At 49.7% G+C, this 22,856-nt stretch overlaps 1 protein-coding gene and 1 long non-coding RNA gene across 4 annotated transcripts in view; one reads left to right on the top strand and one right to left on the bottom strand.

Annotated features, from left to right (window-relative positions):
* The window catches only part of LOC146775817 (FH1/FH2 domain-containing protein 1-like), a 2,636,482-nt gene that overhangs the window by 142,432 nt on the left and 2,471,194 nt on the right, over positions 1-22,856 (top strand). The gene's annotated exons all lie outside the window — the stretch shown is intronic.
* Positions 1-22,856, bottom strand: part of LOC146775824 (uncharacterized) — a 61,200-nt gene that overhangs the window by 27,997 nt on the left and 10,347 nt on the right. The gene's annotated exons all lie outside the window — the stretch shown is intronic.

The following is a 22,856-nucleotide window of genomic DNA, read 5'->3' as shown; positions in this document are numbered from 1 at the left end:
TACGTGGCCCCACCTTTGTTTCTGGTCCCGCTTGCTCTTCCACTGCCCGTCTACCACAATTGATCTGCTTCCCTGCCCCCTGTTCTTTTTTTTTTTTTTGTTTTTTTTTTTTTCTCCCCTCCCTTCCCTCCTTCCTCCACTGGGGTCCTGATCCCCTATGTTTGATTATGCAACTGTAACTAATGTAACCATGCCAATCTGCTATCTTTGTTATTCCCTCTTGCTGAAACCTGAGCAACATGGCTGATGCCCGATGGAGCTGCTAGACAGCTATAGAAGAGATTGGCCCCGGTTCACCCCCTCGACTATCACCTACCCAGTCGGACATTAGTCATAGTTCTCCTCTTCTCCCCTTTTTGTCTCCCTCCGCCCCCTCCCTCCAACAAACTACTGTTAACTTTGTTCTTTTTCCTGTGTTCTTACTATGCTCTTGTAACGGATGTAATTTGTAACTTGTAATGCAATGATCCTCCTGTAAAGCGCTCTGATACCTCCGGGTCTAACCAGCGCTATATATAACACTTCAAATAAATAAATACCAGAACAATTTTAGTTCCACCAGGTAAAGTTTCATAGGGATCCATAACATCAATTCCTAATTTTGTTCAAGGTCTCGGTAGAGGGGAGAGGTTATAACTCAAGCTTTTATCTGCTGAAGAACATACACAACAACATTCCATCACCTCCTCAACGTGCGCACCCATTCTGAGTCACCGAAGCAAGTCACAAATGCACCTTTTGGTGAGAGTTGAGCCAAGGTACCCCTCATGATCCTTGTTTATAATGCCACACCTCAACTTATGTGGGGTAATTAATTTGTCAACCCTAAATAACATCCCATCTTCCATGGAAAGTTCCTCAGAATCTTTGAACTACGGCTGAAGCACAGGAATCAATGCCTTCTCCGTTGGGCGACCATTTTTAACATGCTCCAGCACCTGTTGCAGTACTTGTCCTCTGCTAACCAAACTCTACATTCTTCAGGACAAATGCCTAAATCTGTTACCTCAATGGATGCCACTAAGCAGTCCTCAAAATATTCATCCATAAGTTCAGCCAAAATTAGTTCATTCTCTTTCCTGCTTTTATTCCGGGAACCGGGAAAGAAAATCTGCCCTGACATTCTTACCCCCTGCTATGTGAAGCACATCAAATTGGAACTGAAGTAGTTTAGTCAATAACCTCAGAATCTTCACGGTACAAGACTTCACACCAACACCACTCAATATAGATACCAAAGGTTTGTGATCTGTTTTCAGGCAGAATCGTTTACCCCAGATATATCAGCGGAACGTTTCAATAGCACACCAACACATAAGCAATTCTTTTTTTAACAACCTAATAATAAAATTCTGCATCATGCAGATTCCATAAGGCAAATGCAATAGTATACCGCACTTCACCGTTTGTTTGAGTGAGCACAGCCCCTAAACCTACCTTACTGGCATTAATCGTGATGCAGCATTGTAAAGAAGGACCAAATTGTTTGAGAGCTTTACTCTCTCTGAACTTTAGTCCATGTAAAGAGCCTCCAAACATGCCTGATCCCAGATAAATTTAGACCCTTTCCTGAGAAGACTACTGATGGCTCTAATTGCAGTTGCATACTCTGGAATTAATTGTGAGTAGAACTCCTACCGTTCCAGGAAAGCTTTTACCCCATACTTATCACTAGGAGGTGGTACTTCTACGATAGAATTGATCAACTCCGGCCTAGGTTTGAAGCCTTCTTTGGAAACCACATGTCCCAAATACTCAACCTCACTACATAAGAACTTACACTTCTCCCTTTTGAGAATAACGCCATGTTCCTTAAAGTTTGAGAGCTCTTTCCAGAATTACATTGTGTGCGACCGCATCCAGCGCATCATCTTGGAAAAACAAAACCCCTTGCTCCTCTTTAACCCCTTCAGCGCGGCGCGAATTTCCGCGCCACGCTGAAGGTTCCGTGCGCGGGCGGGGCCATGACGGAACGGTTCCGTCATGCGCACAGCGCAACCGACGTGCATGACGGAACCGTTCCGTCATGCGCGTCGAAGGGGTTAAGCATGTTGTACATAATTTGTTAGAATAAACAATGCCTCAGAGGCGATCTAGATTGGCGCATGGCAGAGCTGTAATGTACCTATTGGAGAAACAAATGCTGTGAAGTGTTGCAACTCAAGGTACAATTCTGCTTGGTGGTTCGCAGAAGAAAGATAGAGCTGAGAAAATAAGCTTGCTCCAGCGATTTGAGCAAACATGTCATTAATATTGGGAGTGGGTGAGAGTTAACTCAGATTTCTTTATTTAGGGACCTTAGATCAACACTCATGCGTAGCTGGCCACTCTGCTTACTTGCTACTACTAGCGGACACCACTACAACGATAGCTCAGTGTATGAAAGTGCCCCTTTTTGCCTGGTTACCCCCCCCCCACTTTGTGCCTGCACTTTGACTTTGTGTGCCCTGAGTTCCTGTTAATCGGGTTCCCAGGGTCTGTGTTCTTTCCCAAAGCTGCACCTTTTGTATCCACAATTGGTACCTCTCTGGCCACATGGTAAGTCCCTTGTAAAAGGTATCAAGGGCACTGTGACCAGGGAAGGCCTCTAAGAGCAGCAGCACCTATTGTGCCATCCTTAGGGGCCCTGTACCTTAACACCCACACACTGCGATTGCAGGCTACGTGTTTTGGTGCAGAGAAAAGTGAAGGAGTCGACATAGCACTCATCTGTCTGCCATGCCTGCAATCCACTGCCTGTGGCCTAGGTAAGCCACCTGTCTAGCGGGATGCACTTGACCACCGGTGAGGGTACAGTTGCATGAGCACTGTACCCCTACGGTGTCGAAGTCCATTCTTAGACATTGTAAGTGCAGTAAAGCCATACAGAGTATATGGTCTGGGAGTTGGTCATTATGAACTCCACAGCTCAATAAGGTCCTTACTAAAACCTGTGAAGTTTGGTAGCAAACTTCTCTGCTCATTAAACCCACACTGATGCTAGTGTGGGAGTTAATGTAAAATACAGACTGGGGGCATCTAGAGATGCCCCCTGAAAAGCTCAGTATGGTTCCTGAATGGTTGCCCGCTGTTTGCCTCCACCATGCAGATTTCTGGACCCCTGGGTAGAGAGCCTCCGTTCTCTATTTCCAGAAACCAAGCCCATCCTGGGCAGAGGTGTCATGTCTGCTCCCTCAGGATGGGCTAGGTCCACAAAGAGGAAGCTTCAAAGGCCTGCTGCCTTTGTAACCTTTCCCCGCCTTTTGCTGCTCCCAGCAACTGGCTCCCACCTGGTCTGACCCCCACTTTGGATGTGAGAACCAGTGGGAAAACAGTCAGGAGAGGTGTGCCCACGTATGCCAACACAACTGCTCAGTTGGTGGAGGCGAGGTGAAGCATTTATCTCAGTCCCCTACATCTTGGAGATGAGGGGACCAGGCCAATTGGAAGGTGGCATAAAAGGAGGTGTTCTCACCCCAAAAAATGCACCCATGATTCTGGACCTGCAAAAAAGGGACCCATGATTCTGGACCTGCACACCCCTGTAAACGCCGCTTAACATAGTATTTAGGGGTGGCCCTGAACCTTGTCATCTCCGATTCGAGGAAGAAAAAAGGACCAAAGAGCTGTGCTGACCCAGGAAGAAGAGGACACAAACTGCTTTGGCCCCAACCCCAACGGCCTGTCCAGACTTTGACCTGCCTAGAGCAGAAACCCTGGCATGTCCAGCAGCCAGCAGCTCCCCAGAGCCCAGAGGACCTGCCCTATACTCACCTTACAGACTGTCTCCTGTGAGCACTGGATTTGCACAACAAAGACTTTCAAGACCAGAACCTGGATCCAGGCGGTTCCATGGTTCTGTACCCGACACCCATGGCCTGAGTTCGAGTGGCCCAATACCACACGGAGGTCTCCCCAGCGATCTTGACCTGGGATCTAGTGATCCCCGGCCTCCCTCAAGCTCTAAGTCGACGCCTGTAGCCTCAACCTCAACTGTCCCCCCCCGACCACGATTGGAGCTGGTAAGAAGACCCAATGCCAAAAGACACCCCTGTACCTGATGCCTCATGGCCTTGGGAGGCCCTACTGACTGTGTCCAGGCATCCCCCAAGATCCCAACTTATCTCTCCAGCCGGTGGCCGCCATCAGGAAGTCTACCTGCCCGAGCCTGCAGCATCTTTTCTGAACCAGAGATCTTCATTGAAATACACAGGGTTGCCCCAGTGCTGCTGGTGGTGCACTTTGAATGCTTAACTGAACGTTGGAGAACCTTGGTTCTAACCCTCCCAAAAACTATTCTTGCAGGTGGTTTACTTACCTGCAAACCAACAACCTTCTTTTCCCCATAGGAACCAATGTTGCGCTGTTTTGTTCCTAAAAATGTTCTAAGTGTGGAGGTGAACTTTTGTATGAAAGAAAAGTCTTACTTACCTTGTATTGTAGGATCCACCGAGTTATATCTAGGCATACCACCAGAGTAGTCGATGTAATCCAAAAGTAATCTCTGTGTAATTTAAACTGTTTTTTTTTTTTTTTTTTTTGAAAAAGTTTTTATTGAACAATCGTTCGGTTACAAGTACGGGCCTACAACCACCCGGGCCGGCCGCTAGGTACAGAAGGAAATCTACACATATCAAGGCTACAATCAGTTCCCAGGGCGCTGCCCCGCCGTGGCTCCAGATAGTTCTCGAGGAACAGGAAGCGTAAGTCCAACAATCACAAAAACAAAAGGAAAAACAATAAAAACAAAAGGCGAGTTATGAGGGAAACCAGTGCGGATCAGGCTCCCCCCGGGAAACTCCCGTCAGGACAATTGAGCAATCCGCTAAAGAGAGGAGTACCGGGAGGCCGGGGACGGAGGGGGGGGGGGGAGGGGGTCAAGGGAGATGAACGTCCATATGTAGTTGTTCCAAAAGGCGCCAGGAGCCATCAAGGGTCAGGGGGACATGGCGATATCAGTGTCTACCAGGGGGGGCGTACAGATGCCTCCGCGATACGCGTTCCATTGCCCCCAAATGCTACCCCATGCCCCCGGCTTGCCACGGGCCACATACACTGTCTTCTCCCTAAACATACACCAGTCCATATTCTCCTTCCATACTGACACGGTGGGCGGCCGTTGGGCGCCCCAAAGTTGCGCTATGTCCCTCTTGGCAATCATGTTCCCCAGGGCCGCCCACCGAGTCTGAGCCGCGCTGTAGTCATTGGGCTCCCACACATTCAGGACACAGCGACGCACCTCCGGCAGCAGCACAACCCCAGTAACCTGTCCCATAACCGTGTGGACCCGGCGCCAGTAGTCCGCCACCTCGCGGCACTCCCAAAGGATATGAAGAAAGGTGGCGCTGAGCCCACAGCCTCGCTTACAGAGCCCGTCGTCGGAAAATCCCATCGAGACCAAGCGCGGACCCGTCACATACACCCGGTGGAGAATCTTGAGCTGTACCAACCGGAGACGAGCCGGAATGGCAACCTCCTTGGGGGACGACAGTGCAAACTGCCAATCTTCGTCGTCCAATTCCACCCCATCCCCAGTCCAAGCCTCCCGAAGGCGCACAAAAAGGTCCGCCCGGTGATTAATTAATTTTTTATAAATTAAAGAAATAGTACTATCAGGGACATGTCCGTCAAGTATGCGGTCCTCGAGGGGCGAGGAAACAGGGATCTTGGTCCCCTCCCCGAAGACCGAGAGCAGGGCGTGTCGAACCTGGGCGTAGCGGAAGAACTCCCTGTCGGTCAGCTCGTATTCTGCCTGGAGCACCGCGAAAGTCTTGACCGCGCCCTTGTGCCACAGGTCTCCCACTTTGCTGATACCAATCGTGTCCCACTGGTCAAACCCCTTCGTGGTCCACAAGCTGCCCAGGCGGTCGGAGGCAAACAAGGGAGTAGCACATGTTAATCGCTCACTCCAGCCCATGGCCGCAGTGGCAGCCCTCCAGGTCCGCACAGCAATCTTAGTAGGACCCGTAAGGGTCCGGCCAGCCAGGCGGGAATAAAGTGCCCTGTTGTAGTTCCCGCCGGGAAGCAGGAACTTGTCCATCTCATACGCCGGATTCAAGCCGGGCGCATACGTGGCGTGGTTAATGGCAGATAGCTGCGAGGCCCAATAGTACCTGCGAATGTCAGGAAGCGCGATGCCCCCGTCATACCAGGGGAGAGTGAGCTTGGCAAGAGCAATACGCGCCCGCCCGTCCCACACCAGTCTCCTCTGCAGGCTCTCCACCTCCCGAAAGTAGGCCACTGGGATAACGTCGAAGGAGTTCTGGAGTGCATAGAGGAACCTGGGAAGGGACATCATTTTGAACAGCGCGGCCCGACCCAGCGGGGACAGGGGCAGCCTGCACCACCGGGCCGTGTCCTCCCGCAGTCGCCGAAGTGGACGCAGGAGATTCTGCTCATAGCGAGCCGCCGGGTCCAGCGAAACGTATATCCCCAGGTACTTAAAGCCGCTCAGAGATATTTGAATCGGGAGCCGAGGCGGCAGGAGAGGAGGACCACCAGAGATGGGATAAACGCAGGATTTAGACCAATTGATCGTGAGACCCGAATTGTTCCCAAAGGAGGTCAGAACGTCAAAGAGGACGTTGAGCGACTGCCGTGGTGAGGTGAGATACAGGAGAATGTCGTCCGCATACAGCGAGACCCGATCTTCAAAGCCCGGGCCCCACCGGATCCCTCTAAGCGAGGGCTCCCAACGGAGCCAGGCAGCGAGTGGCTCCAGGGCGAGAGCAAAAAGCAACGGGGACAACGGGCACCCCTGCCTCGTGCCCCTGCCAAGGGCAAAGGGCCGAGAGACCCGCCCATTCACCACCACTTGAGCCATGGGTCCCGTGTAAAGGAGCCTCACCCAGCCAATAAATCCCTCTCCAAAGCCGAATTTATCCAAGACGGCCCAGAGGAATGGCCACTCAATAGTGTCAAAGGCCATCGTGGCATCCAAAGAAACCAGCACGGCCGGTTCGGAGAGGAACTCCGCCCTGGCAAGGGCACCGTGAAGACGCCGCAAGTTAAGAGCGGTGTTGCGGTGCGGGATAAAGCCGCATTGGTCCGGATGTATAAGGTCGCACACGACACTCAACAATCGATTGGCCAGGACTTTCGCAAGGATTTTAGGCTCCGCATTGAGCAGTGAAATAGGCCGGTAAGAAGTACAGCGGTCTCGCGGCTTGCCCTCCTTGGGGATAACGACTATAGTGGCCAAGCGCTGGTCGGCCGGAAGGGAGCCCGCCGCAAGAGAGTCGCGAAACATGCGGCTGAGGAAGGGCGCAAGCTTATCAGGACGCAATTTGTATAGTTCAATGGGCAGACCGTTAGGACCCATAGCCTTGCCCGAGCGAAGGGAACGAATCGCGGTCGCTATTTCATCCGACGACAAGGGGGCGTCCAGCCGCTCTCGGTCCTCAACGGACAGGCCGGGCAGAGCAATATCTCTCAGTAGGAGGCGAGAGTCATCCTCATCCCTGTCAGTCACCGGGGAGTACACCGCCCGGAGGTGGTCAGCGAAACATTCCACAATCTCATCCGGCTCAGTCACACACACACCATCCGCAGCACGCAACTCGGGGACCACACGATTCACTCTCTCCTTTTTGTCCAGCCACGCAATCAACTTTCCCGCCTTGTCCCCCGCGTCATACAATCGGCCCTGCTGCTCCCTATACATAGTTTTGGCCGCGTCAGTGACCAGGGACCTATATTCGAACTGTTTCAGGCTAAGGGCATGTAGCCTGTCCGGAGTAACATTCGCCTCCAAGGCCGACTCCAGCCCCGAGATGTCAGTCTCCAGCTTCACCACCGCCTCGCTCCTAACCTTCTTGGCCACCACTATTTGGGCGAGGGCGTGTCCGCGTATCACAGTTTTAAAGGCTTCCCAAAGGGACAACGCAGACGACACCGACCCCTCGTTTTCACTGAAATATTGGTCCATGGCCTTAACCAGGTTGTCACGAGTCCCAGGGTCCCGCAAGTACCAGGGGTTAATGGGCGCTATCCGCCCCGCGGACCGCGACCCGGTGTCAAAGAGAAGCCACAGCGGAGAATGGTCGGAGATACCACGCGCCAGGTGTCTGACCTCTCGAATCCCACCAGTCTGCGCCGCGGGCATAAGGAAGTAGTCTAACCTGGAGAGACTCCCATGCGCCCCCGAATGAAAGGTGAACTGACACTGGGTCGGATGCATTAGTCTCCAACTATCCACCAAGCCGAAGGTCTCCAACATCCCACCCAGCCATGACTGGGCAGCGGGGAGGGTCCTTGGTGGGTGACGATCCAGTTCACCCGAAACCACAGAATTAAAGTCCCCGCCCATGAGCAGGAGGCCGTCCGGAAGGTCAAGCAGCATTCGACCCAAGTCAATAAAGGTGGAGTTCTGGAGGCCCGGGGGGACGTAGACTGAAACCAGGGTAAGGGGCTGCCCCTCCCACCTCCCAATCAAACACACATAGCGCCCTCTGTCATCCGAGACTATCCTCGTGATCTCCACCGGAAGGGAGGTTCGCAGGAGAATGCCCACCCCCCTGGAGCCAGTTGTGAAACCAGAATGGGCTACGAGGCGGTATCCCCCCCTGTTCATCGCATGGCAGACATTGCCGACCAAATGCGTCTCCTGGAGAAACACCACATCAGGAGTCAAACGACGCAAATATTGCAGTACAACACCCCGCTTAATACGGTCCCCCAACCCATTGACGTTCCATGACAGAAGCCTCAACCCGTCTCCCCCCATCCCCTCCAATAGATCAAGAGGCCCCCAGCCCGCCGCACAGTTCCCAAATATGGACAAAAATCAATACCTCGCCCTGTAAACAAAAAACACACAACAAAACAACCCCTCTTCCCCCCCAACCCCACCCCAAATCCAACTCCCCCCACCCTGCACCCCTGCGGGCCAAAGACCCCCCCCAACTTGCAGTGTGCCTGTCGCCCCACTAACCCCATTCTACAAAAAGACCCCGGAGGAGGAAAGGGACCCGAACCCGCCCGCACCCCTCACGGGTCCTGGTAAGACACAGTATGCAAAAGAGTAAGACCCAACTGTACAGTGCAAAACCGCAGAAGCAAGGACCAAATGTCAGTCTAAGGGGACCCGTCACCTGTGGTGCCCCCAGAGGGCCCGGGCCGGCCACCCCCGTCCGGCAGCGAGTCCAGCCAGTCACTTGCGGCCACAGGAGAGTCAAAAAAGGCTGTCCGCTCTCCATGCTCCACTCGTAGTTTCGCCGGGTAGATCATCGAATACTTCAGGCCTAGCTCGCGGAGACGGCGCTTCACCCCTTGGAATCCCATCCGCTGTTTCTGGACCAGTTGCGTGAAGTCCGGATAAAAATTGATGGTCGAGTTCTCGTAGCGGACCGGGCCACGGGTCCGTGAAGCCTGCAGAATAGCGTCGCGGTCCCTGTAGTGGAACAGTTTAGCCACGATAGGCCTCGGGGGGGCCCCCGGCCGCGGCCGGCCGCCCGGCACTCGATGGGCCCGCTCCACGGCGAAGAATTTGCTTAGGCCAGCCGGGGACAGCTGTTGCATGATAAGTTCCTCGACCACGAGGTCCACCGGGCGGCTGTCGGAGGACTCCGGTACACCAATGATGCGGATGTTGTTGCGTCGGGCCCGTCCCTCGAAGTCCTCAAGCCGCCGGGCCATATGGTCGTTGACCACTCTAATGTCCCCAAGCGCGGCCCGCAGATCCGACACCTCCGCACCCAGGGTGGAGGTCCGTGTATCGAGGGCCTGGACCCTCTCGTTAGTTTTGGAGAGGTCGGCCCGGATCAGGGTGACATCGATCGCGACAGTGTCGATCTTACGGGCCAGGGCCTCATATTGCGTCGCGATGGTTTCCCTGATGCCCTCGATGGCGCCCATAATGTCCTGCAGGGAAGGTTCCGCAGAGACGGTCGTGCCTCCCCCTGCAGCATCCGGGGAGAGGCCAGCAGCGCCAGTGGACCCCCTGCCCTGGGTGTAGCGGTCCATGTTGTTGCTCTGGACCGGCCCCCCGCGCAGAGAAGCCTTGGTCTTGCGCCCCTCCGGACCCCCTTTGCCCGCCATGTGAGCGCAGTCTCTCAATGGGACCTCCGATCAAGAGGTGTGCGGGCGCCAGCAAAAGGACCACAAACTGTCGGTGTAGGGGTCGGAGGCGTTAGGCCCACCAGTAGCAGAGGGAAGCAAGCCTCGGGCAGAGGCCCAGGAGGCACCTCGCCACCTTGAGCACGCACGCCAGCTGATCTCCTGGAGGCCAAAACCAAAACCGAAAGTGCTGAATCGGCAACTGGCACCGCGCTGAGGCCGCTGTTGTTCAATTGCAGCCCGGCCCCACGGGTCACCTTCACCCCGGCCACCTCCGTCGGGTGGGTCCCAAAAGTTCCGACGACGACAACTCAGGATTCCCAGGTCCGATTAGAGTTTTAAAAAGAGATATAAGATCAGCTGGTCTTCATCTCCCAGATTCCATAAACCAAATCAGGATAGTCTCAGGATATATTCCGAGGAGCAGAAAGGGTCCGGGGAGCCCTGTGCTCACGCGACCATCTTGGATGCGCGCTAGGCTCCTCCCCCCATTTAAACTGTTTTTAAAGCACATACATACCTGTAACAATTGCAAATCCATTCCCAATTGCATTACCTTATAAAGTTTTACAGTTGCAAGTACATTTTACCTACCTGTACAAAGTCCTGCTTGGTTCTACAAATAAAAAATAGGTATACCTTTTTTTATACTTAACCAATTGGTCTGGATTCTGTCTCTGAGTGTGGGTAATCAGTTTTTGATTGAGTGAATACAATAAATTCTTAACACACCCTCCTGATAACCCTAACTACTCGCTCACACTACCACAAAGAGCTGTTGGAACTTATCTAATTTAGTCTCTGCTATATCTTTTGGACTCCCTGGACTCTGTGCAGCCTATACCTCACTTTGGTGTAGTATATACAGAGCCAGCTTCCTACACTCGGTAGATTGAATGATCCCCTGTTCACACAATGATTTGAGTTCTTTCTCAAGATCATCTCTAACACCAATATGTGCTTGACCGGGATTGCTCCTTCCATTACTTTGATCCTGTGTTTGAAACACTTTATCTTACCCAGAGTGTCCAAAAAGACTTCAGAGAACTTGCGGTTCCATTCCTCCGCAACCTCATTTCATTCCACCACCAACACTTGCTTTTTGTGACCATATCTGAGAACCATTCCAAATCATACCTGGTGAAACCACCCCAGAATATGCAGTCCCTTTATGGCCATATATATCTTCCTTCAAACCCTCTCCCCTTGAATTCCTGTCCATCCTCTATATACCTTGAGAGCTCTATTTTCCGCCCTTTATAGGAGACAGGTGAACGATCCGGTGGGAATAATTTTCGGTCACCCTACCGATCTAGGAATAATAATTGGGTGATCATAGTGATTCTTGATCTTGAATCCACCAGAAGTCTTACATTTTTTAATGGCCCACACCAATATCCACATTGGGTTCGACAAATGAAGAGTGATCACCCAAAACGGGACTGTTACTACTATTGTGATGATTACAATTCACACCAATAAATTCGTCCCCACAATAAGTACAAGACTCTTCACTCCCTCGTTATCAGACTTCGAATCAGTCTCACAATCCAACTGTCACACACGCTGCAGATTCACTGAATTATTTTTCTTCTTCTGGCAAACCGTGGCAAAATGTCCTATTTTTTTACAGTAATTGCAGGTGACATTTTTAGCTCGGCTGGGTTTACCATTTTTAACATGTAGAGTGTTCCTGCAGCAGAGACACGTTTGCCGCTGAAGTTTCCATTTTGAAACCCAATTATTTGTTACCACTATTTCTTATGTGAATCTCAGACATTTTTCAAGATGATTTGTCAGATTGAACCACATTCACTGACTCCAAAGGTTTCTCTTTGAGTTAATTTATAGAAATGTGCGATATCTCTGCTCTTTGGCTTCATCCAAAGATGGGCTACCCAAGGATATTAACTTCTGACGGATCTGTTTATCCTTACAAGCTGGGCTTTAATCAGCTGATCTGTAAAATTTGCAAACTGACAATCGGAGAAGTGCTGTGATGTATGTGTCCATGTCTTTGTCGATCTTCTGTTTGCGCTTGAAAAACTGGTCTTAGCACTATTAAATTGTGTTGTTTATCAGATCTTGTCTGAAGTTTCTTGACTGCCTCTTGATACAGATCAAGCACTTCACCTTCGTCTAACAGTTGTTCAGGTAAATGTTTAAATGTGGATCTCCCCTCGAAACCCAATGAGTGTAAAAGCAGACCTTTTTTTCTTCCGGCCTGACCATGGAGGCACCAATAGCTCCTAAATAGGTTTCAAAGCATCAAACCACACTGGCCACCTGCAAAGTGGATCACCAGGAGAGTCTCGAAATTATGGCGGTGGAGCAACTGACTTGATTATAAATACAGGAATGCACGTATAGAATGTTGCTTAATATCAAGAACCTAGAAACAGTACAATTGTTAAAAGTCACGAAAAAAAAAAAATAATAAAATAATCCGCAAGTACTTAAATAGTATAACAAATAAAAACGTCAATGCCAAATTAGCAAATAATCAATTAACAATAAATGTTCGTGTCACTGTTATAATATTCTTCAAAATGACAAGTAAATGTGGCAGTACCAATATTAACTTAGTGAGCAATGAATGAACAAGCATTTATAAGTGTGCTTGTCACTGAGGTCAATATCTTGACCTCCATGATTGTGTCTGTCACTGTTATAATGTCCTTGAAATGACAAGCAAATTGACTCATGCTATCCACAACAAATTATGTTTGTCACTGTTAGGAATATATACAATTTTAGAAATGTGGTAGCTGGTAAGAGCTCAGAGTTAGTCTTTAAAATATTTCACTTTAGAATAAATTATCCAAAAACCTTGTGTCCAATGCTAACTACAGTACAGAAAATGAACTTCCGAATGGCTGTCAAGAGAGTTTGCACTGCGTTGAACTTTGCTACCACTGTTTAAAGCGAGAATGGCTGTTGAAACTCATTCAAGATGGCGGCTGTAAAATGGGCTGGTTAGTGTTGCAAACTCACGGTACAGACATGCGCATCAAGTATGTTCTACATGAAGAATGGGGCCTGAGAGAATAATTGTAACTTTTCTCAAGATGGCGGCTGTAATTCTAAAGCAAAGTTAGCATTGCCTGTGCTATCTTTCGGATGTGCTCAGTCGCGTAATGCTGTAAGCGATGTGTCGGCAATCAGAATACTCGCACGTCAGCAAAAGGGATTCCCGTACACACACTGCTTTAAGAGCTGTACAGGTTGTGCTGCTTTTACTACTCAGTGGTGCTTGATCGTGCTACAATGACCAGGAGAGTAGGAAGAATCTGTCAACCTGATCCAACTGCGACCGGTACCGCAGGGTCTTCATTACCTTGAGTAGACGAAGGGTCGTCTGTGGAAGCCACTGAAGCGAAGTGGCTGTGAGGAGTCCGAGAGGCAGCGCCTCTTGTTGCCAATAGAACTGTAGTAAAGTCTACAGAGGCGGTAAGGAGTAAAACTGAAAGGGTTTTTAAAAATACAACTTAGAGCTGCCCGTTAGAACACGCAGGTGCTCTTGGCTCATCACAGCCACACTCCACCCAACTGTCCCCTTTTTGAATTCAAGCATTCCCTTTGTAACTTGGCACTTATAACATTCTATCACCAGAGCAAGAATAAAGATTAATGGGCAGAATTCAACAAATGAGTGGTACAAGGATACAGCCTTGCTGAAGATCGGTCAAAACTGTCTCTCTCACTGATAAATCGCTTTTCTTTTTCCGCATTTGTGTCAATTTCAAGCATGGTCACTAAGGAGCCCAGATACTTTAATCTCAGTTTCTTCCAAAAGGTGAGCCTGTTAAATCTGTTGCAATCCATCTGAAAGATAACAAAATGCACGTAAAGATTTCCTTCACTACTGGTCTTTTGAGCGACATACCATAGGCTAAACGTATGATAGATCCTCAGGCATGGCCTCAATTGTACCTGAACCCACAAGACCACATTTAACTACCTAATTTCATCATCACGTTGTTGTAGACAGGAGATTACAAAATGCCTTTGGTGCACTATCTAAAAGTGAAATTATCAGATAGGCACTTGCATCCTTTTTAATTCCCTTCTAAAAAAACATTGACTAAATCAGAGACTGTTTTTATGAACCCGGTAAATAAATCAAAGCCCAAAAAAACTATGGGTTTGTACCATCAGCCCAGTCGTTTACCTATTTTTGATAGCCCTGCCTATTAAAAGCACATTTTCATAAGATTAACAGTCTAGGTTTGGTGTGGTCTCTGTAAGCTGCCGGTGCTGCGTCACCCCAGATGCCTTTCATGAAGGGACCTGTCTTGTGTGACCTGGTTATGTTCTGTTTTAAAAAACAATAAAAAAGATTCTTTAAAAAAGCACATTTTCAGAAGTAAACTTGTTAAGCAATTGGCCATAAGGAAGTAGCACTGATTGCCCGTGTGTACTGGCCCATGCTGGCAGGTAGAAGGTTGTACTAAAATGCACCAAGGCCTCTACCATATAAAAATAAACTTTTATTGATTGAGATTTTATTGAATTTCAGAAAATTGTATGCTTTTGTGAATTTCTTTTATTCCATAGAGAAATCACAGACGGGTCAGCTCACCGTCCATCCACAGAATGTATGATCCATGACATTCCCATGAAGTCATCCCATTCCATGCCACGAGCTGACATTCTAAATGTATCCATGAACAAGTTGATTACAACAAATTTCCATTGCAATGCGGAGTTAAAATGTTATCAATCAGCGAGATATCCCTTCTCTAACATCTCAGAAACTATTCAAACAAAAGAAGAATTAAAACTAAACAGCAAAAATTAATACAGAGCCCTTCTAAGGAGAGAAATGGATAGAACTGTTCTCATTGTTTATGCTACTTGCCTATGTCCATCAATACGAAGTAGTCGCATGTCACTTTTATAGTCCCATAGTCCGGCAACAAATCCATAATTAAGTCAATGAGGCGTGCGCACTAATTCAACCCGACCCCCCCCCCCTCCAATGCCACTCCGCTGTTTCATAAAACACATTTCAACCTACGTGAACGTATGCGCCCCTCTCCATGGTGGGTGTTCTACATTTATTGTACCAAAGGGCTTCATCATAATCGCATCCCACCACCAACCCCTGGGAAAGTCTCGAGAGAGGAATGTCTACGCATACATTTTAATCAACTTCCAGCGGATGTGTCAGTAAATAGCCCCTCAGTAGTTGCCATATATTTTTACGATTGTGCGGCAGGCAGTTGCAATGTGGCATATATGTCGCTGGAAGTATCCCAGTATATCAAGTCGCGGGTCTAGGCCTTTACAGTTCAGACATGGGATCCCCCTCACCCCCCCCCACCCCCTCCCCCCTCAGTGCAATGAAATTTGCATTTTTGCAATAAGCAAGGCAGTGGCAGTGAACCCACTCACTCCCTTCTGCAATGCTTGTTGTAACCCAGTGAGACTGTCAGTGGTGCAGGTTCTATTGCATACTCTATCATCAAAGACAGCAGCCGAAACACCTCCCCTCAGTAGGTCAATATGGGTCTGCAGTTCCAGTCCAGGTGTTGCTGTGATGGTCAATGTAAGCGGTGGGAAATCTGTCTGCTTTAATTGCCATGGTCTGGAGTCCCCCACTCAGGGAGAAGTGCACCCTGTGTAGGAGAAATGTGTCCATATACGATGCATCTCTATTTAATGTTAGTTCTTACACAGTGCGTAGCCGTGATTCCCTAAAAATAGGTAACCCACATTCTGCCGACCATATCTGGCCACAGTGCCCTTAGTAAGCATTTCGGTAGTAGGGGGCAGCCAAGGGTTATCAGCCAGTGGTATATGCAGAGAGTACAGGAACTCTGCGTGCAGATATCTCTGTAGTTTGGACCATGCCCAGCACGTGGTAGGCAAGGTTTAAATTTCGGCTGGATTCCTAGTAACCCATGTGGCAGTATAACGGAGAGCGAGTTCGGTTAAGTCTGAGAGCACTCTGGTTTCAAGTATTGCAGCCTGGAATCCATATGTTACTAATATGTAAAATGTATTTGGGCTATTAAATATAAAAAAAAATCTGGGACCCCCCGCGTTGTACGGCATGACCAATGTGTTCCACCTTATGCGTGGCTGCTTGCCTGCCCATATAAGTCGAGTAAGTAGGCTACGTGGTGTTTCAAAAAACATTGTTGTTAGGGCGATGGGGATATTAAGAAAGAGATATAAAAAAAAAAGTGGGAGCACCACCATTTTAATGATGGCAATTCTGCCAGTAATCGAGAGTGGGCGTTTGATCCATCATTCAATTTGTGTTGTGAGGTTATCAATCGCCGACCTGTAATTGAGACAGATCACCTCCGGAGCACTGAAGTGTAGGAAAATACACACATACTTGTGGGGGGGGGGGGGGGCGGTCAGTCAGGGGTGTGGAATTTAATCAAATATCTACTTGTCCATGGGGCAGGTTGCATCATAAATCTACTTGTCCTGTAACAAAATCCACTTGTCCCTTTTGTGCCATGTAATGTGGCGACAAATTACGGCAGCAATCTCATTATGCAAGAGTTCTGATAAAGCCTCTCTAATTATGCCAGGGCTTGTACCATAGTAGGGTTTGAATACTAGCAATTCCCTTATGTTGCTACGTTTCTGCAGGTCTACATACTGGGGCAGAAGGTAGTGGTAAGCAATAGTTCAAGGGTTGGAATGCCCTTTTGAGTCTGTGCAAACCTACTAACTTGCATGTTATAAGGATTTTCACCAACTCTTTTCTAATCTTTTCCCATACTGAAAAAGGTTGGAAATTTACTCCTGGCAGTGGCAGACTTCTTCAGGGTTGGGAAAAAAGTGGTTGGAGGAAAAGTGAACTTGACACATTCAGATTTTCACATGAGCAAATCTACACATGCACATTTGCTCATGCTAAAATGCAGTTCACCAATATTTTCTAGGAGTACTATTTCTTGGCCTATTTCTGTAAATTCTTGTGAATTCACGGAGACTGTATATATGCACTTAATGCAAGGATATACACCATGGATGCACTTTTGAGACTTTCTTTAATAATTGGGCCTCTAATTAGGCCTGGGGTTAACCATGACCTTTTGTGTTTAGTAAAATTATGTCTCTCTCTCTCTCCTTCTCTCGGACTATCAGCTGGCTTCACTGTGAGTGACAGTATTCTGCTCTATTACAAGGAGCATATTGGCACACAAAGTAGTTTTGTTCAGTGCCTGGAACTGCTGTGGCAATGTGTGCTTTTTGAGACCAAAAACAGTTTGTTGCTTTTGTCAATGCTTGTTAGAATGGCGAGTGCCCTGCAGCTCCCACACAGATAAGGTTTTACAAAAACCATGCCTAAAAAAAGTCACGATTGACAAAACCAAAAGCCTGACCACCAATTTCAGACCTACTGACGTTGCCAATGCTTGTTTATTTTTGTTTCCCACAATCGTATTTTAACTGGTTACACTGATTTTCCATTATAAATATTTTTGGGGAATACAAGCATACATCAACATGTTACTAAATGATGCTGCAAAGATATGGTACCTAAAATCTTACAGTAGTTTAGTAAAATATTTTTTTCCTACTTGCATTTTTTTGTGAACATTTTATTTTGAAAGCAAGAATCAACACTGTTGCTTTCAAGCTTCTGCAAATACTTGCATATAATCAGAGAGCATTCTGGGAGCATTATACATAGCCTCATATTACTAAACTTTAAAAACGTGTGTACACGTTTTTGCAGCGTGAATCTTTCTGGATTCACTATGCTGTGCATTATTCCGCGATCTTGTGGTTGGGTCCGGATTCGTAGTCTTTTCTTTGTTTTTTTTTTTTTTGTTTGTTTTGTAGCCCATTTGGTGCACCTCCCGTGACGTCGTTGTGCTTCCTGCGGAAGTCCCACCTTTGGGGCGCCATCTTCAGATTCTTTTTTCCGCCGTTGGGTCTGGATCGTCATCGGGAAGCTCCAGAATTACAATCGAAGGAAGAAGAAAGAAAAGCGAGTTTCGTCGATAACTACTACGAAGATATCACAGGAAAGGAATAGATTACATCAGGAGCGCGAAGAAAGGAAGTTTTGCGCCTTCTTCTTCGACGCCCTTGGAGAATGCGCGCTCAGAGGCCCTGAGCGCAATGGACAAGACGCCATTCAAGTTCTGCCCTAACTGCCACCACAAGTTCGCGCAGAAGGACCAGCATCCGGTCTGCAACCTCTGCCTACCGGTCGACCACCAGAGTAAGGACTGCAAAGCCTGCTCAGCCTTCGCGCCGAAGACGCTCCGGGTGAGAGAATGGCAGAGAAGAGCCAACGCCAGCATGGAGGGCAAGGGTAAGGCCCCGTCGCTCTACGATCTGGGCCTCTCCACGGACGATGAGGACAACGTCGCCGAGGGACCCGAAAACTTCACGGTCATAGAGACCGACAAGAAAAATGAAGACGAGGTAAGAGAATCGTCGAGCTCAAAACAGAAAATACCTCGAAAACCCGAGGGTGACTCGAGACTCCCTGGTGCCGAAAGACGCCGAAAGGCAAGGATCGTCGAAGGCAACCCATGAAACTGGACGCTCGACGCAGAAAGTACGGTCGACGTCGACGCAAGTTCCGTCAAAGGCCCGCGGTCGACGCAGAAAGCATCTCCGAGATGGAGAAAAAGAAGAGGCGGCTCGAGGCCGAAATGGAGAACATTCTTCAAAGGAAGAAGGAGTTCGACGCCAAGATAAAGGAATTCAAGATTCCAACGGCTCCACTGACGAACGTCGTCGAAGTCGAGGACGAATTTGACACCGAGGGGCTGACGAGAGATCTCGAAGAGGAAGACGAGACCTATTATGAAGGCGAAGCCGAGGAAGAAGACCAGCAGTCGTTCTACAGCTCGGCGCCATCTACCAGCCACGACATCGAATGGCAGGATCTCGACACCGAAAACCCGGAGGAGCCCGTGGACACGTACCCTTCGAGGCCTTCGCCACCCGACGACATCGGGGTGTACAATATGGTGGTCAGGAGCGCAGCGACAGCCTTCGGCGTAAAACTCGACTAAGAAAGGCCGAAAGCAGATTTCCTCCTCGAGACCCTGCTCCCGATCCAGACGAGGAGCCAATTCCTCCCCATGCTACAAAGTGTGATGAATCAGGGGAGAGAAGCCTTCAAGGAACCAGCGACCTGCCGTTCGATCACGCCCAGGACGGAGAAGAAGTACAAGCACTCTTCTCTGGACCCCCCTTACATCAAGGGTAGCATCACCGCCGACTCCATCATAGCTTCCACGGCCAGAAGAAGGGCCAACGTACCAGCAACTTCGGGGCCACCACCTGATAAAGAAAGCAGGAGGATAGACCTCACAGGAAGAAAGGTCGAGAGGATGCCGCAATGCACTGGCGCATGGCGAATTCCAATGCACTTCTCAATAGGCACCAGTACCAGCACTGGGACGAGATGGGGGAGCTAGTAAAGCACCTCCCCGAAGAATACCGCCAGAGAGCCTCGCACCTGGTGGACGAAGGTAAAAACATCGCCAACTCTTGTATAAAGACGGCGTTGGACGGGGCAGAGACTTAGGCAAGACTAATGGCCATAGGGGTCACCGAGAGAAGACATGCATGGCTAAGAATCTCGGGATTCAAACCGGAGGTGCAGAACAACATCCTTAGCACCCCCTTCAACGGAGAGACACTGTTCGGAGCAACAGTAGACGAGAAACTCACCCAGCTGAAAAAAGAAAACGAAACGGCGAGGTCCATGGGGGCACTACAGCTGAGGGGAATGAGACGAGGCAATCCCTCGAGGAGACCCTACGGTCGGGGAGGAAGCCAGTAGGGGGCGTCGCACCAGACGTTCCAGCAGGGTGATAGTCACGGACAACAAGGTCAACAGAAGCAAAACTGGCAGTACCAACCTCGGGGCCAGTCCTTTCGCGGGAGAGGGAACGGACGTGGGCAGAGGAGGAGAGGGCGTGACCAGCCCTCATCAAAGTGACTCAGCACGCAAGAGGACGCCTACCCTCGACAGGCCCCCAAGGGTGAGGCGCAGTACAGTAACATCAGGGGGAGAGAAGAATCAAAAGCCTACGAGCATACAACACCAGTAGGCGGAAGACTGAGGTTCTACCTTCAGGAGTGGCGGCGTATAACCAAAGACAAGTGGATACTGAACGTCATGCAGTACGGATACTGCGTAGATTTGGGGAAAAGACCTCCAAACAGAAGACCAAAGGGAAGGCAGAGATCGGCTCAAGAACTGGCCCTACTCAGAGAAGAAACACGGAAACTTCTAGAAAAAAGAGCCATAGAGGCAGTGCCGTTCAGAGAACGCAACAAAGGGGTCTACTCAAACTACTTCGTGGTCCCGAAGGTAGACGGAAACCTCAGGCCCACCCTGGACCTGCGTTACCTAAACAAGTTCATCAGAACGCAGAAGTTCAAAATGACTTCGCTGCAGGAGGTACTGCCCCAAATAAGAGACTGGGACGTCATGGTCACCGTGGACCTCAAGGATGCCTACCTGCACATCCCAATAAACAGAAGACACAAGGGCCTTCTAAGGTTCAACATCGACCAGGAACACTACCAGTTCACAACCCTGGCCTTCGGATTAAAATCGGCGCCAAGGGTTTTTACAAAATGCCTGTCGGCGGTCGCAGCGCACCTACGAAGGCAGGGGATCCATGTCTACCCCTACTTAGACGACTGGCTGGTCAAGGCAAACTCACGCGAGAGGCACGCAAAACGCGTAACAGACACTCTGACGAACCTGGGGTTCTCGATTCACTGGGGGAAGTCATCGCTGGAACCGGAGCTGGTGAAGATTTTCCTGGGAGCAAAAATAAACTCCCTGAACAGCACAGTGGTGCCCAGCGACAGGAGGACAGATGCCCTACTGAAGGAGACGCGGCTCTACCGGAAGGGGCGAGCTCTGACAGTGAGGTCAGTGAGCAAGATGATGGGGATGATGGCGTCGTGTATCCAGCTGGTGCCGAATGTACGCCTGCACATGAGACCATTCCAAGAATGGCTACAACAGCAATGGTCACAAGCAAACGGAAGTTGGGAGGATCTAGTGGTTGTTACGCACGCAGTGCAGGAGGAGATGACTTGGTGGAACAAAGGCAACATGACAGCAGGGAGAAGCCTGACACCACCAAACCCAACAATGACCATTACCACGGACGCATCGCAAAAGGGATGGGGAGCGCACATGGACAACCTCAGAGTGAGGGGTCTGTGGGCTCCAGCAGATGCGGTACGCCATATCAATTACTTCGAATTGAAGACCATCCTGCTAGCCCTGAAGGCATTCCAGAGGCACCTGTACAACCAGAGGATGTTGGTTCAAACAGACAACACCACGGCAATGTTCTACATCAACAAGCAGGGGGGGACACAGTCGTTCCCTCTCTCCTCTCTGGCACAGGAGATTTGGAGATGGGCCATACCTCTCAGGATAGATCTACTGGCAATTCACCTTCCAGGGAAGGACAATGTGGAGGCAGACTGGCTAAGCAGGCAGACCTCGGCATCACACGAGTGGGAGCTCAATGGCCAGGAAACGGAGAAGCTTTTCCAGAGATGGATAACTCCCACAACACGCCAGAATGCAAAATGCCAAAGCTTCGCGTCCAGGCAACCAGATCAGCAATCCCAAGGAAATGCCCTATGGATAAGCTGGTCGAGGACATTTGCCTACGCCTTTCCACCGATACCCCTGTTGCACAGAGTGCTCGACAAGTGCAGAACCAGCAACATGACTCTGATCCTAGTGGCTCCGCAGTGGGCAAGGCAGACATGGTTCTCACAAATTCAAGAAATGGCGCAGGGCAGTCCACACAGGTTCGAGGGAAGAAGGGACCTGCTCTTCATGCAAAACGGAGAGGTCCTGCATCCGGAGCCAGAGAGCCTCAACCTGGCGGCATGGCTCCTGAAGACCTAGAGTTCGTTTACCTTAAATTGCCTCCGAGCACTATGCGGGTGCTGCGGGAGGCAAGGAAACCAACTACACGAAAATGCTACAGCGCCAAATGGCAGAGATTTACTGTGTGGTGCAGGAAGAAGGGCCTGCAAAACAGAATGACTAGAGACTCAACAGTACTGAGGTACCTCACACACCTTCTAAAGAGTAACCTCTGCTCGAGCTCCCTAAGGGTACACCTAGTGGCGATCGTAGCCTACACCAGAGGTGAGAAAGGTGGAAGTTTCTTCACTTCGCAGGTTGTGAGGAGATTCATGGAAGGAGCCAAAAGAATTGCCCCTCCTAAACGGTTGCCGCCGCCAGCATGGAATCTCAACCTCGTACTGACGGAGCTCATGAAGGCACCGTTTGAACCCATTCACAAGGCAACACTGCAAATGTTGACGATGAAGACGGCCTTTCTGGTGGCCATAACCTCACTACGCAGGGTGAGCGAGCTTCAAGCGCTAACGCTACAGGAACCCTACATTCAGATTCACAAGGAGAGGATAGTCCTGAGAACAGACCCACACTTCATGCCCAAGGTGGTGTCGGCGTTCCACATGAACCAGAGTATCCAGATACCAAGTTTCTTCCAAAACCCGACTTCAAACGCAGAAAGGGCTCTGCACAACCTCGACGCTAGAAGAGCGGTGATGCACTACATTGAGAGAACGAAGGAACTCAGGAAATCAAAGCAGTTGTTTGTGTCCTTTGCTACTAGCTTCATGGGTAGACCAGTGACTAAGGGCACCATCGCTAGATGGATTGCCCTCACTATTCAATTCTGCCACAAACAGGCTGGACAGGAGCTAGCAGAGGGACCTCAGGCTCACTCCACAAGGAAGAAGGGGGCCACCGTTGCCTTCCTGGCGAACACGCCCATTCAGGACATATGTCTAGCGGCAACTTG

Source organism: Triturus cristatus, chromosome 12 (genome assembly GCF_964204655.1).
Source record: "Triturus cristatus chromosome 12, aTriCri1.1, whole genome shotgun sequence".
NCBI lineage: Eukaryota > Metazoa > Chordata > Amphibia > Caudata > Salamandridae > Triturus > Triturus cristatus.
This window is presented reverse-complemented; position numbering and strand designations above follow the sequence as displayed.